Source organism: Tiliqua scincoides, chromosome 12 (genome assembly GCF_035046505.1).
Source record: "Tiliqua scincoides isolate rTilSci1 chromosome 12, rTilSci1.hap2, whole genome shotgun sequence".
Lineage (NCBI taxonomy): Eukaryota > Metazoa > Chordata > Lepidosauria > Squamata > Scincidae > Tiliqua > Tiliqua scincoides.
In genome coordinates this window covers 7,916,655-7,930,298 of record NC_089832.1, presented here as the reverse complement: position 1 = coordinate 7,930,298, position 13,644 = coordinate 7,916,655, and the positions used below count along the sequence as shown (strand labels likewise).

General features: G+C 47.5%; 1 protein-coding gene across 3 annotated transcripts in view; it reads right to left on the bottom strand.

Annotated features, from left to right (window-relative positions):
• The window catches only part of STAG2 (STAG2 cohesin complex component), an 86,266-nt gene extending 78,538 nt beyond the window's left edge, over positions 1 to 7,728 (bottom strand). Inside the window, exon 1 of one of the 3 annotated variants that reach the window (XM_066639895.1) lies at positions 7,458 to 7,728. The gene's annotated coding sequence lies outside the window, so the exon portion shown is untranslated. Of the gene's footprint in view, positions 1 to 4,050; positions 4,127 to 4,442; positions 4,557 to 7,457 lie in introns of those variants that run through there. The other 2 variants (XM_066639898.1, XM_066639896.1) reach the window with 2 other exon arrangements.
• Between the last annotated feature and the right edge of the window lie 5,916 nt (positions 7,729 to 13,644).

The following is a 13,644-nucleotide window of genomic DNA, read 5'->3' as shown; positions in this document are numbered from 1 at the left end:
ATCTGATAATACGTGAATTGATGACCAGAAACTAGCAGTTGCTGGGGCTTTCACAGCCAGCTAGCTCCCTTCCTTCCTGCCTTGCCAGCCCTGCAAGGCATTCTAATACAGACCTGCCTTTTTCCACCATTTTTTTAATTTTTTTCAAGTACCCCTCAAGCTCCTTGCAAGTAGCCCTGGGGATACACAGACCCCAGGATGAGAACCACTGTCCTCGAGCAACTTCAGCAGGTGCTTGTCAAAGCTCTGATTGAAAATCTCCAGTGATGAAGACTCCACCACCTAAGAACATATCCTCAGCAATCTGTTCCACTACTGAACTGCCAATCGGAATCTCTTCTTTCGTAGTTTGTACCCACTGGACATGGTACTACTTTAGAGGCAGTTGAGAACAAATTTGTCCCTACAATCAGCAATCCCTACCGATTTACACTTAATTTCTGTAAGTAAACTGAAGACATTTGAAAGTTATGAAAATAATATAAATACCTGGTTGTCAAATTGACTTCAAGAATAACTATGAATGGGTTACCTATATCAAGAAATTACAACAATGGTATTCTGCAGGTGCTATTTCAGCTCAAGAATTTAATGAATCAGATAAAGAAGTAGACCGTTCACTTATCAATTTATGATGTGAAAAAACTTTGTGCACTTGAAAAAATGTTTAAGAAAGGGTGTATATAAATTAGATATAACAAATAATTAGTAATTATAACAGGTTTAAAATCAAGTGGGCAAGACTGGAGGCATGAGTTGTGGGCTGGACTGGAAAAATCCCAGGTGTCTTATCACAAAAGTGTCTAAAAAAAATGTGATGCTGGCACCTTGAAATTTTTTTTCCCCCAGCATAGGGAAGATTTGGGAAGAATGAGAAAGTGCAGGTCTGACAGAATAGTTCAGGTATCTTTAAACACTATCACCACTCCACCATGAAAGAGTAAAGCATTCCAAGAACAGGCAGTAACTAGTGGCAAGTATATTGCAATATTCATTTGTTTGTTTAAAATAAAAACTGAGCATCACAAGGATATTGCTTCAGACTTCATTTTGAACTATGTAAGATAAACTGTATACCACCCTAAAAACTTCTGCTGGTTCAGGCAGTGGCCTGGTTCAATTCTCCTGGGACACAGCAGCCCAGTCCAAACACAAGAAAGAAAACTAAGGTTTGTCATTACAAGAATGAACCACAGAGCCAGACGTTCATGAGCTGCCTCCTTCTCCTCTCCTTTCTTCTCTATCTTCATGCACAAGGAAAGACTAACAGAAACTTCTGCTTCTAGTAAGCATCAAATCAGTTTGCTATGGTGTCGAGTGGGGCAAACAGCATGTAAACTGTAGTTTTATTGTCAAACCAGGATCAAAATGAGGTTATAGATCCTGCTTTCAAACAAAACAGTTTGCACCAAGTAATAATCTGACATATTTGGATGCAATGGAGGTGTGAGCTGCTGCAACCTAGAACCCATAACTTCTAAACTTCTCTTGTGCACAAAATAAGGGGGAGGAGAGAGCATATAACTCAACGTTGTTCATTCTCATAACAAACCCCTGAACACCATCAAATTAGATACCTGAGAGAAGAACTCTGAGACAGAAGCAGCCAAATTCTGATTCCAAGAGTGTTTTCTGCCCCAGTCCTTTTCTGAGGAGCGGTTGCTCTTTGCCCCAAGGCTAACACAGCAGCAGCAACAACAACCATAGATATCAGCAAGAAAGAACATCAAACCCCCTCCAGTAGGAATGCTGATTGCCATCAAGTCAGCTGTCTGTAAGAAGGCTTGTGCAGCAAGAGCAACCCTGGCTGCCTGACCTGGACACTGCTACCTGCACTCCTTTCAGTGCATGGGGGAAGAGGGTCTCTCTTTTGACTGCTGCCAGCAGTGAGACATCAACAGACATCACCAAGAAACATTGGCCCAGCAAAGCCATCTAGAATAAATACGAAGCACAAGGTGAGCAAAAATGGTGGGATACACATCCGTTAAATAAATCGTCAGAGGTTCAGTTGGTGATTACCCAAAGAAGAGTGCTTTCTTGGTTGCAGACCCCACTCCGTGGAACTCTCTGCCCCAAGGTGGTACCCTCTTTGTCAGCTTTGTAAAAAAAAAAAAAAAAACCTGTATTTTTTTAAGTGCTGCTATTCATCTTTTTTTTACTTCATACTATTTTTTTAAAAAAGTTACCTAGTGTGGCAAATCATCCTGAAAGTCCCTTTAAAAATAATAAGCAAATACTAATGATGAGAAAAATATTCCTTCCATAACACTTAATAGCCTGGCAAGATATTTTGTAACACTAAGTCACAATGAACCATTCTACTCCAATGGGAATTACTGCTAGCTGCATCAACAACTCCAGGTCAGCTACAGACACAAGTCACAGGAAGAGTAAATGTGATGTAGTAGTTAGAGTGCTGTATTTAGGTCAGTGAGACCTCAGTTCAAATCCCTATTCAGTCACAATGCTAACTGGAAGACCTTGCTTCAGACACTTTCTCTGAGTCTAACTAGAGAAGACTAAACGGAAGCCAATATAACTAACTGCCCTACTAGTTTAAGATGAGGTAGTGCTTCTCCTAGTAGATGAACCCCACTCCAAACAGCACTTACCAACCTGCCAGCATCCAATTAGCATGCAATGTGACTGCAATTATTGCAGTTATAGCTCCCGCAGATGCCCCCATACACACTGGGGAAAGCAAAAAAAAAAAATTTATAAAGCTTTTAATAAAGCTTATTATAAAGCAGCAACTGAAATAAAATTACTGACCAGAATATGATATTAAACCAATACTTAAAAACAATTATAAACTTTTCAAACAGAATAAAAAGTTAGACCTGCTCTCTTACAAACTTTGATAAACTTGGAAATCACTGGACTAGTAAGGATGAGGTGAATAGGTTTATACACACTGATAGCATGTCTTTTGTGTCTTGAATCAGAAAAAATATCAGACCAGGTTTATTTATCAAATTCTGAATGTGCCTTGATCTGTACAATCCATAAAGAAGAGCACTGTAAGTTGCTCACAAACAAGCAACTGCCTTGAAAACAACCATTAACAAAAATATGTGTTTTCTATGATCCATAAAAACAGAGAAATACCACTTGCACCATCAGCAATGTTATTTCATGTAGAACAATAATAAAAGAGAAAGAGAGACAGACTTGTATAAGTATGCAACAGCAAAAAAACAAGAGTCTAGAGAAATTTTAAATATTAACCAATTTCTTGAGGTGTCTCTTGGTTGTTTTTACTCATATAATAGTAACTGAATACAAAAGTCTCAGAATGAAATGAACAGCATAACACTTTGTCACAAACATTCCAGTCATCACAGACAGAACCCTTTGTCACATGATGCAGAAAAATGGCCTTGTTCAAGGTTTTTTGGCACTGTTCTTCAACTTGGTTTGTGGCTCACAAGTGGGTCACATCCCAACCAAAGAGCAGCAACAATTTGTCTGAGTTTGTTTGAAGGAGGGGTAGCTTTTTGATTGGCATTTTGGTTGTTTTAAAGAGAAGGAAAAGGAGACACAAAGATGAAAGAACAAGTAGGAAAAAAGGAGTAGGGGGGGAAACTAGAGACAGTGAGAAAAGAGGACAAAAAGAGAAAGACAAACGAAGTGGGTGGGTGCTAAAAACACATCCTGGGTTTGAAGAACTAGAAGACTCCAACTCTCAGAGTTTAAGTCAAGACTTTGCCCATCACTTGCTAGTATTCTAAGAAACATCCAGCCATTTTGTAATCAATTTGGGTTATATAGATCAATACTCTCTCGTTCCACTATGAACAGTAGATACTAGGCAGCCTTGTGTATACCCAGAGATGAAAATCTCACATTGTGGAAACTGCCAAAATCCCCTTGCAACACACTCCAAATCTTTAACCATCAGATGCAGCAGACACAAGGTGTCATTTAAATGTTTGTGTCCTGTCCTGAAGCAGAGCTTTGCCATTAAGCCTGAGCATCAGAGTGAATGCTAGATCTACAAAGTCCCAACAAACAATTTGTTAGTGACCCGGAAGGTCTAGATAATACCTCTGCTTAACCAGGCACCCCCTGAAAAACTGCACCACTTTCGACTGAAAGGCGAGCTGGTTTCGCAGCAAGTGCCGCCTGTGTTGAGGAAGCCCAGGCCCCTTCCTCAAGTGCACTTAAATCAGCTGTGCTCCTGCCTAGAACCAGGCTGGCTGGATCCTTTTCACTACAGAGGCTGACCAATGCGAGAAAGCAGGAAGGCGGGCTATTTCTGCAGAAAAAATGGAAACACATAACAAGCTGCTGCTGAGTAGGCCCCATCGAGAACTGCCTGTGACGCACTTCGGTAACTCGACTCCCTGCCCGCCCCCACCCATCATCTTCCTCCTGAAGCCCTCCTTCCCTCCAGCGGAGGGCCCGGCAACAACAGAGAACTGGGCTCAGCAAATCACCTCAATGAAACCCGCCAAAGGCTGGAAGGGGAGCATAGCTGGCATCTCTAGGGTAAAGGGGCTGAGTCGAGCTTCCAAAGGAAACAAGCAGGGGTGTGGCAGCCAAGAGCGCCTCCTCCCCCATCCTCCTCCCCCCTTCGCAAAATGGGAATCGCCGGTGGTATATATAGAAAAACCAGGAAAACAACAGCGGGGAGGCCCACAGTGGCCAAGCACCTCTACCAACCTCGCACATACCACAACCCAACCCAGCTACCCCCTCATCATGGCAGCGAGTCACCCTTTATGTCAAACAATTGTGGTTGCGGAGCTGAGCCCCCAAGAGCCCCAGGAGGTATAAGCAACACACCAGACCCCGGAAAAGCAAGCCAGGGCGCAGCTTCTCCTCTCACTATTCCCACAACCCCCAGCCTCATAGTCGTGTGTGTGTGTGTGTGTGTGTGTGTGTGTGTGTGTCCTCAAACAGCAGGATTACTTCCTACCTGGGCAGGGATCGGTTCAGCGACTGGGAGCGCTGAGCAAAGAGGGCAAGGACAAGAAAGTGTCTAAAACAAAAGTGGCGCCAAAAGAACCCCATCAAACAGCCTCCTTCCGCCCCCTCGTCCCCTCCCACCCGGCCGCCACCCAGCAGGGTTCCCAGCAGCACGAGGACATCAAAAAGCCCGCTGGGGCCCAGCTTTCCCCCCCCCAAACTGGCCACCATCAACACACTGGAAGGCGGGGACAGACCAGGAAGAAGCAACGTGTCTAAAGCTACAGTCCCCATGTACACTTCCCTGGGAATAAGCCCCAGGCTGGAGCCAGTGCAACTTACTTCTAAACAGGAGGGCTGAAGCTGCCAGCCCTTCTCCATACTTAAGACCACAAGAAAAGAAGAGCACAAGGAACCAATCCAGTTTCCCAACAGCCCATGTTTGTTTATTTGTGTGATTAATCCTAGAGGAAGCTTGAGTAAAGTTCCTGCCATGGCCGGAGACCAGCAGCCATTCTTTCTTTCCCCCCTCCCCTTCCAAAGAGGACAAGGAGAGTTATGGGCACATTCAGTCCCAACCCAGCCATGCTGCCTCCCAAGTTAAGTCTCGCTGACCGAGGGGACTTTGCCAACGTGTGCCCATTTGCTTACGACCTTTTTTTTTTTTTTTTATGAGTCTTTGTGCAATTTCCTATCCCTTTCCAGGCCACTTTTATTTCTAAAACTGGCAGGAAACGAACTCAGCATGTACAGTACATCCATTTGCAGGCAGCAAGGAGGGGGAGGGAGGAAGGAAGGAAATAAATATCCAGCTTGAGGACCCCCACAACTTGTTGGCTTGAAATGGGGAAGGCTGTGCTTTATTACTAGAATGTCTGCAGTCCAAGTAGTTGAAAATGGTGTTCATCTTACTCAGAAGCAAGCCCATCCTGTTCAGTAACACAATGGATTTACTTCTCAGTAAAATAAACACTGTTTTCAAATCTTTCTCTATGCATGTGCATCTAAGCAAAACATATTTAAACCCATATCTCAAGAGTACTGCATAACGAGTCCCAAAATCCTTTGACATGCACAATATCACTTTCTTCTCCCCCCCCCCCAAAATGTACCAATCAAAACTGGCCTTCCCTCTTTGGACTAGGAAATGTCAGTCTGGGCAGAGAGGTGCGAGGAGGGTGGGATGTGTAAACTAATTGTAGGAGAGGTAAAGAAGAGGAAAAGTGCAGGGAGGTGCAGGAAGGAAGACAAATGAAAAGCAGCTCTAACATTTTAGTTCCCAATCCTCACAACCCACCACCGCCACTGGTATTTATATACTGCCTTTCTTGGTTATCAGGTTTTTCCTCAGACTTTAATTCAAGGTGGTTTGATACAGCCAGACTTTTCTAAACCCCCCCCCCGACTTTCATACCTTCCAACTCTCTATACTTCACCCCCACACACACACACAACTACTGGACACCTCCATCTTGCCAGCCACCCCCCCCCCCCCGCTACTGAGTGTGAGAACTGAGAGGAAGAGATGGAAGGGGGAAGAGGGAATGAAACAGAGCAGCTCTCTATTTTAGTTCCAAACCTCAAAAGCCCCCCAAATGCAAATAACCTTCCACCTCTCTACACTTCCCTCCCCCACACAAAACTACTGGATACCTCCATCTTGCCAGCCACACTTTCTTCCCCCCCCCCCATGTGAGAACTGAGTGGAAGAGGAGGAAAGGAGAGAGTAGCTCTCCAACATTTTCGTTCCAGTCCTCTCAACCCCCACCGCTGTCCTCCTCCAAATGGAAATAACTTTTCACCTCTCAGCACTTCACCCCCTAGAGACACACTGCTGGACACCTCCATCTTGCCAGCCACACTTTCTGTCCCCCCCTGCTGATCGATGCGAGAAGAGGAAGAGAGAAAGAGAGGAAAGGAAGGAGAGAGAAAGAAGGAGGAAGAGAGAGAGGAAGAAGGCGAAGAGGAGGAAGGGAGAGGGAAAGAGAGAGAGGAAGGAGAGGACGAGGGAGAGAGGAAAGGAAGGAGGAGGAAAAGGAAGGAGGGAGAAAGAAAGAGGGAGGGGAAGGGGAAGAAAGGAGGAGGGAGGGAAAGAGAGAGAGAGGGAATGAGAAGGAAATGGGGGAAGAGGAGGAGGGCGGCAGGGAGCGAGGGCTCCATTTTCTCCGCGGGCGGGGCGGCCTGGCCCCTTCTCCAGCTGAGGCGGCGGAGCGCAGAGCTGCCCCCTCGGAGCGCTCCCTCGGAGGCCTCCACGTCCCCTCCCTGGAGGGGGTCTGTGTGTGTGCTGGGGAGCGCGCGCATGCGCAGGCGCTCGGCCCCGCGCGTCCTCCATCTTGCGTGCGCTGCGAGTTCTCCCCCCAGGCCTGGGGAGGGGGAGGGGAGCGGGGCCCTCACGGACGAGCCCCCTAAAAATACACCCTCTGCTCACAAATAACATCTTCCCAAAGTTCAGCCGAGGAAGGGAAGGGCCTCGGACGCCCCGCTGGGAAACGGCCGTGGATCCCCGTCCCAACTTCCACAGCCTCGAGCCGCGGCGGACTCACCTCGGCGAGGGGGGCGGCGGGCCTGGCGGGGAGCGCGCCTTCCTCGGCCGACGCCGTAGGCGCCTCGGGCCGCTCGCCCTGCGCCCGCGGGAGAGGCCTGGGCCGCGACCGAGCCCAAGGGAGCGGCGGGAGCGCCTCGAGGCCGCCCGGGGGTCGCGGGGAGGCCTGCGGAGGGCCGCGGCGCACTGCTCGGTCGGGGCGGCCTTGGCGGCGTCGTCGGCGGCGCCGGGATTGTTTGGGGTGTTCGCGGCTCGGCGGCTGGCGAGCGAATGGAGGGCGCAGGCGCCACCTGGCGGCCACCGAGCGGGGCCCGCACCGCCGGGCCTAGAGCGGCACCTGCCGGGCGGACCCAGGAGCGCAGGCGGGAAGGAAGCGGGGAGGGAGGGGTGCTCTCCGCAAAACAGCCCCGAGTCTCTCCTCCTCCCTCAGCTTTCTGGACGGAGTAAACAAGGTGGCGCGCATGCGCGGAGCTCTCTAAAAGCTGGTGCGCATGCGCGGCGATCTCGTGAATGTGGTGCGCATGCGCGGCACGTTGAGACGGCGAGGTTGTGCGCATGCGCGGCACGCTGACACTGGATTGGTTGGTTGGGGAAAGGCGCGCGCTTGTGTGTGTGTTTCTCTTTCTGCCTACGTCATCGCCCCGCCCCGCCCCTGGCTGTTCCCCGCCGCGCGCGGAGGAGGTTTAGTTCTGCACGTATCGCTCTCAGGAGGAGGGGGGGCGGAGCCAAGCCAGCAGCTTGCAACTGGGCAAGAGTTTTGTTTGCAGAAGGTTTGCAGAAGTCGAACCACACTTTTCTGGGAGGAAGCCCCACTGACTACAATGGGACTTACTTCTGAGTAGACATGCATAGGATTGTACTTGAAATCAGCACAGGGGACCCAATTCAGCATGTGGTATTTGGTTTGGCATGTGGTAAGGCAGGAGTTGCCACTTCCCCTCAGCTGTTTTTGCACCTTAAATCCCCCCATATCCTCCGCCCTACTCCTGATCTAGTTCCACATTAAGCCCACCTTTAAATTTTGGTCTTTAGGAAAGTAGGTGAGTGTCAGGTCCTCTCGTGGACTGAGAACTGGTTGGAGGCCAGGAAGCAGAGAGTGGGTGTCAATGGGCAATTTTCACAACAGAGAGAGGTGAAAAGCGGTGTTCCCCAAGGATCTGTCCTGGGACCGGTGCTTTTCAACCTCTTCATAAATGACCTGGAGACAGGGTTGAGCAGTGAAGTAGCTAAGTTTGCAGACAACACCAAACTTTTCTGAGTGGTGAAGACCAGAAGTGATTGTGAGGAGCTCCAGAAGGATCTCTCCAGACTGGCAGAATGGGCAGCAAAATGGCAGATGCGCTTCAATGTCAGTAAGTGTAAAGTCATACACATTGGGGCAAAAAATCAAAACTTTAGATGTAGGCTGATGGGTTCTGAGCTGTCTGTGACAGATCAGGAGAGAGAGATCCTGGGGTGGTGGTGGACAGGTCGATGAAAGCGTCGACTCAATGTGCGGCGGTAGTAAAGAAGACCAATTCTATGCTTGGGATCATTAGAAAAGGTATTGAGAACAAAACGGCTAGTATTATAATGCCGTTGTACAAATCTATGGTAAGGCCACACCTGGAGTATTGTGTCCAGTTCTGGTCGCCGCATCTCAAAAAAGACATAGTGGAAATGGAAAAGGTGCAAAAGAGAGCGACTAAGATGATTACGGGGCTGGGGCACCTTCCTTATGAGGAAAGGCTAGGCGTTTGGCCTCTTCAGCCTAGAAAAGAGACGCCTGAGGGGGGACATGATTGAGACATACAAAATTATGCAGGGGATGGACAGTGTGGATAGGGGGATGCTCTTTACACTCTCACATAATACCAGAACCAGGGGACATCCACTAAAATTGAGTGTTGGGCGGGTTAGGACAGACAAAAGAAAATATTTCTTTACTCAGCGTGTGGTTGGTCTGTGGAACTCCTTGCCACAGGATGTGGTGCTGGCGTCTAGCCTGGACACCTTTAAAAGGGGATTGGACAAGTTTCTGGAGGAAAAATCCATTATGGGGTACAAGCCATGATGTGTATGTGCAACCTCCTGATTTTAGAAATGGGTTATGTCAGAATGCCAGATGCAAGGGAGGGCACCAGGATGAGGTCTCTTGTTATCAGGTGTGCTCCCTGGGGCATTTGGTGGGCCGCTGTGAGATACAGGAAGCTGGACTAGATGGGCCTATGGCCTGATCCAGTGGGGCTGTTCTTATGTTTGTGTTCATGTGAATATCCTGGGAGACGAAGGCTGTAATCCTCCTCACTTTCCTGGGAGTAAACCCCTTTGACTATTATGGGAATGACTTCTGAGGAGACATGCCCAGGATTTGGCACTAAATAGAGGGTGGCAGGTGCATGGAGGCTCAACTGCAGAAAAATGTTGGTAGGCTTCTCTCTCCCCTTTCTAGACCAAGCCAAAGTCAAGGGTTGTGTGCAGTTACAGCAAGTAACATTCCCTAGGGACAGAGAGAAGCCCTCAAGCAGGGCTGTGAGTGCAAGAGGTAAGGAGGGAAGCAGACTTGGAGATCATGCATCTAGGGTTCAAAGGCCAAAACCCCAACCCAGATTGCTTCACAGCCAGGGGTCTGCCCTTCTGCTTCTGTAAGGATCTGAGGGGGAAGGATTGGGCTCAGAAAGACCTGCATCCTCTGAGCCCAAGGCCCCTTAGACTACTAAAACAGCAGCATAACATTGACCATCTTAAAATAACAGAATTAAAAAGTTTTCCAGAAGAACTATCCAAAGCTTGGTAAAAGGGGTGTCTGACAGATCTCGCTGGGGAGAATTCCAAAGACGTGGCACCGCCCCTGAAAAGGCCCTGCCCTCTTGTGCTAGATGACACTTCATTTTTAAACCTTGCACCTTGTCTTTCTAATGATGTTGGCCAAAGGGTAGTTCAAGAGCCTTATAAGCAACATATAAGAAACATATTCTTTCCTTATAAGAAAGAATAAACAAACGAAGGTCACTGTTTGTACTGCTGTTACGGGAGGTGTATTCAGTGTCCCTGTTGCCTTGTGCCATTGAATTCCCACCACTGGGTGGCACAAGTGTCTGCCCCCACCATAGAGGATCAGCCTTCTTTAGGCAGCCAAGTGACTTCCTGACTGACGCATGTGGGCCTGGAGGAGGATTTCGCCAGCAGGAGCCCTTAGTCTACATTGTTTTCATCACATATGTCATGTCTTTGAGCAACATTCTAGTTCCCACATCCATCACGTCACACAATTTTTCTTCATTTATTTATTTTTCACTTTTTTATATGGCTCTTCCTCCAAAGAGCTCAGGGCAGTGCACATGGGTCCTTTCCTCCTCACAACAACCCTGTGAGGCAAGTGAGGCTGAGAGATAGTAAATGGCCCAAGGTCAACCAGGAAGCTTTGTGGCCAAGCAGGGATTTGAACCTGGTTCTTCCAGGTCTCAGCTCAACTCCAGCATCCTGACTCATTTGATTACTGTACACAATGACTGGCACTGAGTAATGAAGAACATAAGAAAAAGTCTGATGGTTGAGACCAAAGGGTCATCTAAATCCAGCATCCTGTTTCCCACAGTGGCCCACCAGCTGCCTTCTCTGAGAAGTCCACATGCATCCTTTTCTCCCACCACTACTACTCCACACCCTCCAGAGGTATACTGCTACTGAACCTAGAGGTGGTGCGAACTCAGCGTGAGTAACAGCCATTGCTAATCTTATCTTCCCTGCATTTATCCCAACCCTTTTTAAAACCATTCAAGCCCACATCCTGTAGCAATGAATATGCATGTTAGAGTTGGTGTGGTGTAATGGTAACCAAATTAAAACCAGGAAGACCTGAGTTCAAATCTCCACTCAGGCTTACCTTGAGCAAGTCACTCTCTCTCAATTTGTCCTACCTGGTTGTTGAGATTTAGGGCTGAATTCTATCCAACTTTCCAGCACTGATGCAACCAAACTAATGGGGTGTGCACTGCATCCTGCTGCTGGTGGCTAGTCACAGAGGCCTCCTCAAGGTGAGGGAATATTCGTTCCCTTACCTTTGGACTGCATTGAGGCTGCATCAACACTGAAAAGTTGGATAGGATTGGACCCTAAGGTAGGTGGAGATAGGACCATGTTTATTACATTGCAATCCATATTGAAAGAGAAAGATGAACATTACATAATAATAATAATAATCAGCCCTAACAGTCTGCCCAGACAAAGACAGAGGCAATGGCTTGTTAAATTTGCAAAGAGAAGTTGTTTACTCATGGTTCCATTGAATGTATGTTTACAGCATCTGATTAGGATTAGAGGTTCAGCTAACACTTAGAGATAGCAAGGCCCTGGAGCTGCCTCACCCTGCATGCCTTATGCTTAAGATGGCGTGAGCATCAGAGACCTGGTGTGCAGATCTTAACAGGTCAGTGATCAGAGGACAAGAGAGGTGTGCTCAGAGGAGAAGGGAAGGATAAAGGGTTAGGGCCACACCCCACAAGGATCACAGAGTGAACAGGTAGAAAGGTCAGGGTCAGTGGTCAATAGTTTAACCCCTTCTGGACAGCATCCTGCCCCCTCTGGACAGCAGACGGAGTTGCGCCAACTCCAGCAATCACAGTGTGTACCACAGCGATGGGGATACATTATCCAATCCCTGTTATGCGATTAAGGGTGCAATCGTAACCCCTTATGTCAGTGCTTTCCAGCACTGGCATAGCGGTGCCAATGGGATGTGTGCTGCATCTTGCAGTTGGGTGTCACTCACAGAGGCCTCCTCAAAGTAAGGGAATGTTTGTTCTCTTACCTCAGAGCTGCGCTGCCCTTATGTCAGTGCTGGAGAGCACTGACATAAGGGGTTAGAATTGTGCCCTTAGTCATTAAGTGAACACTCAGTCCAATCTATTGCCTTTGTTGTGTAAACAGACACTCCCTGCCAGACACTAGCTGGCTGCATAGGTTACTGGAGATAGATTGCTTCTTTTTTGCAGTAAGCCTCTCTGTTGTGTAAACCAGGGGTCTCCAAACCCTGGCCCAGGGACCAGATGTGCCCCGCGGCCAGCCTCTGATCCTTTGGCCTAGTTGACCAAACACAACTGGAGTTGTGCTTCTAGGGTGGGGGAATGGGGGCGATTTAAGTGTGTGCTTTATTTCTTGGGCTATGTTGGTGCTTGGAGAAATCCTGGGCATTTGAGCCCATTCATTTATTAATTCATCTAAGTTCCATCTCTAATGTATTTTTTTTAAATTTTAGTGTTATGCATGCCCCTTTCTGACAATCAATAAATTACTTCATATTTAAGCAGTGCAAGGCAGAGATCAAGATCAGCCAAGTATATAATTTCACAGAATTTGTATGCAATTTTGCCCTTGTCATTTTTCTCTTGTTTTTGCAAACTCTTGGGGGGAAAACTGTGAATGTTGATGGATTGAAAGATTGATTTGATATTTAATTGCATGAGGCACTGAGCTGAAATAAGATATTTAGCCTGCAGTCCCTATGAGAAGTCCCCTTGAAGAAAGTGACACTTAACTTTGGAGTAAGCATGACCTGGTGGTGCCTTCACAATGCAGTCCTTACTGGGACCATTTAAATTGATAGGACTTGCTTCCAAGTAAACACAATTAAGATTAGGGCTGTCACCTGAAGAAAGAGATCTTGGGTGATCAGTCAAATGAACTTTGATTGATTTCATTGATAAAATCAGCATAAGTGTGTATATCACTTGAACAATTTTTGAAGGAAATAAAGCATCTTTTGTTTTTAGATCAGAGCTTTTCAACCTGTTTTGTTTTGTTTGTGCAACTATCACAATTCCTCCTTTCAACACTTTTCAAATGCCAGCAGTGCCCACAGAGGAGGCAACTGAACACAGGAGTCGGGGGAAGGGCCAATGTGGCTGGAGTCAGTGACAGATGGGCAAAAGGGTGGTGAATTTGGGGTGCCCTTCACCTCAAGCCTGCTGCCACCCCTCCTTCCAGCCTACTGTCTGTGTGAGTCACATGGGATAATCACTTCCCTCTGCCCTCACATGGCATTTAACCCATTTTTGCCTGGCCCACAGTTGCATTTGGTCCTTGTTGCATATATACAGTGTTGGGCAGCAAAGGATGCGTTCCCTTTAAACCCCTTGCAAGGATATAGTGAGGGAAGGGGAGAGTAAAGCTCTCTGTCCTTGTAGGGCATGTAAAGGGAATGTGGATGG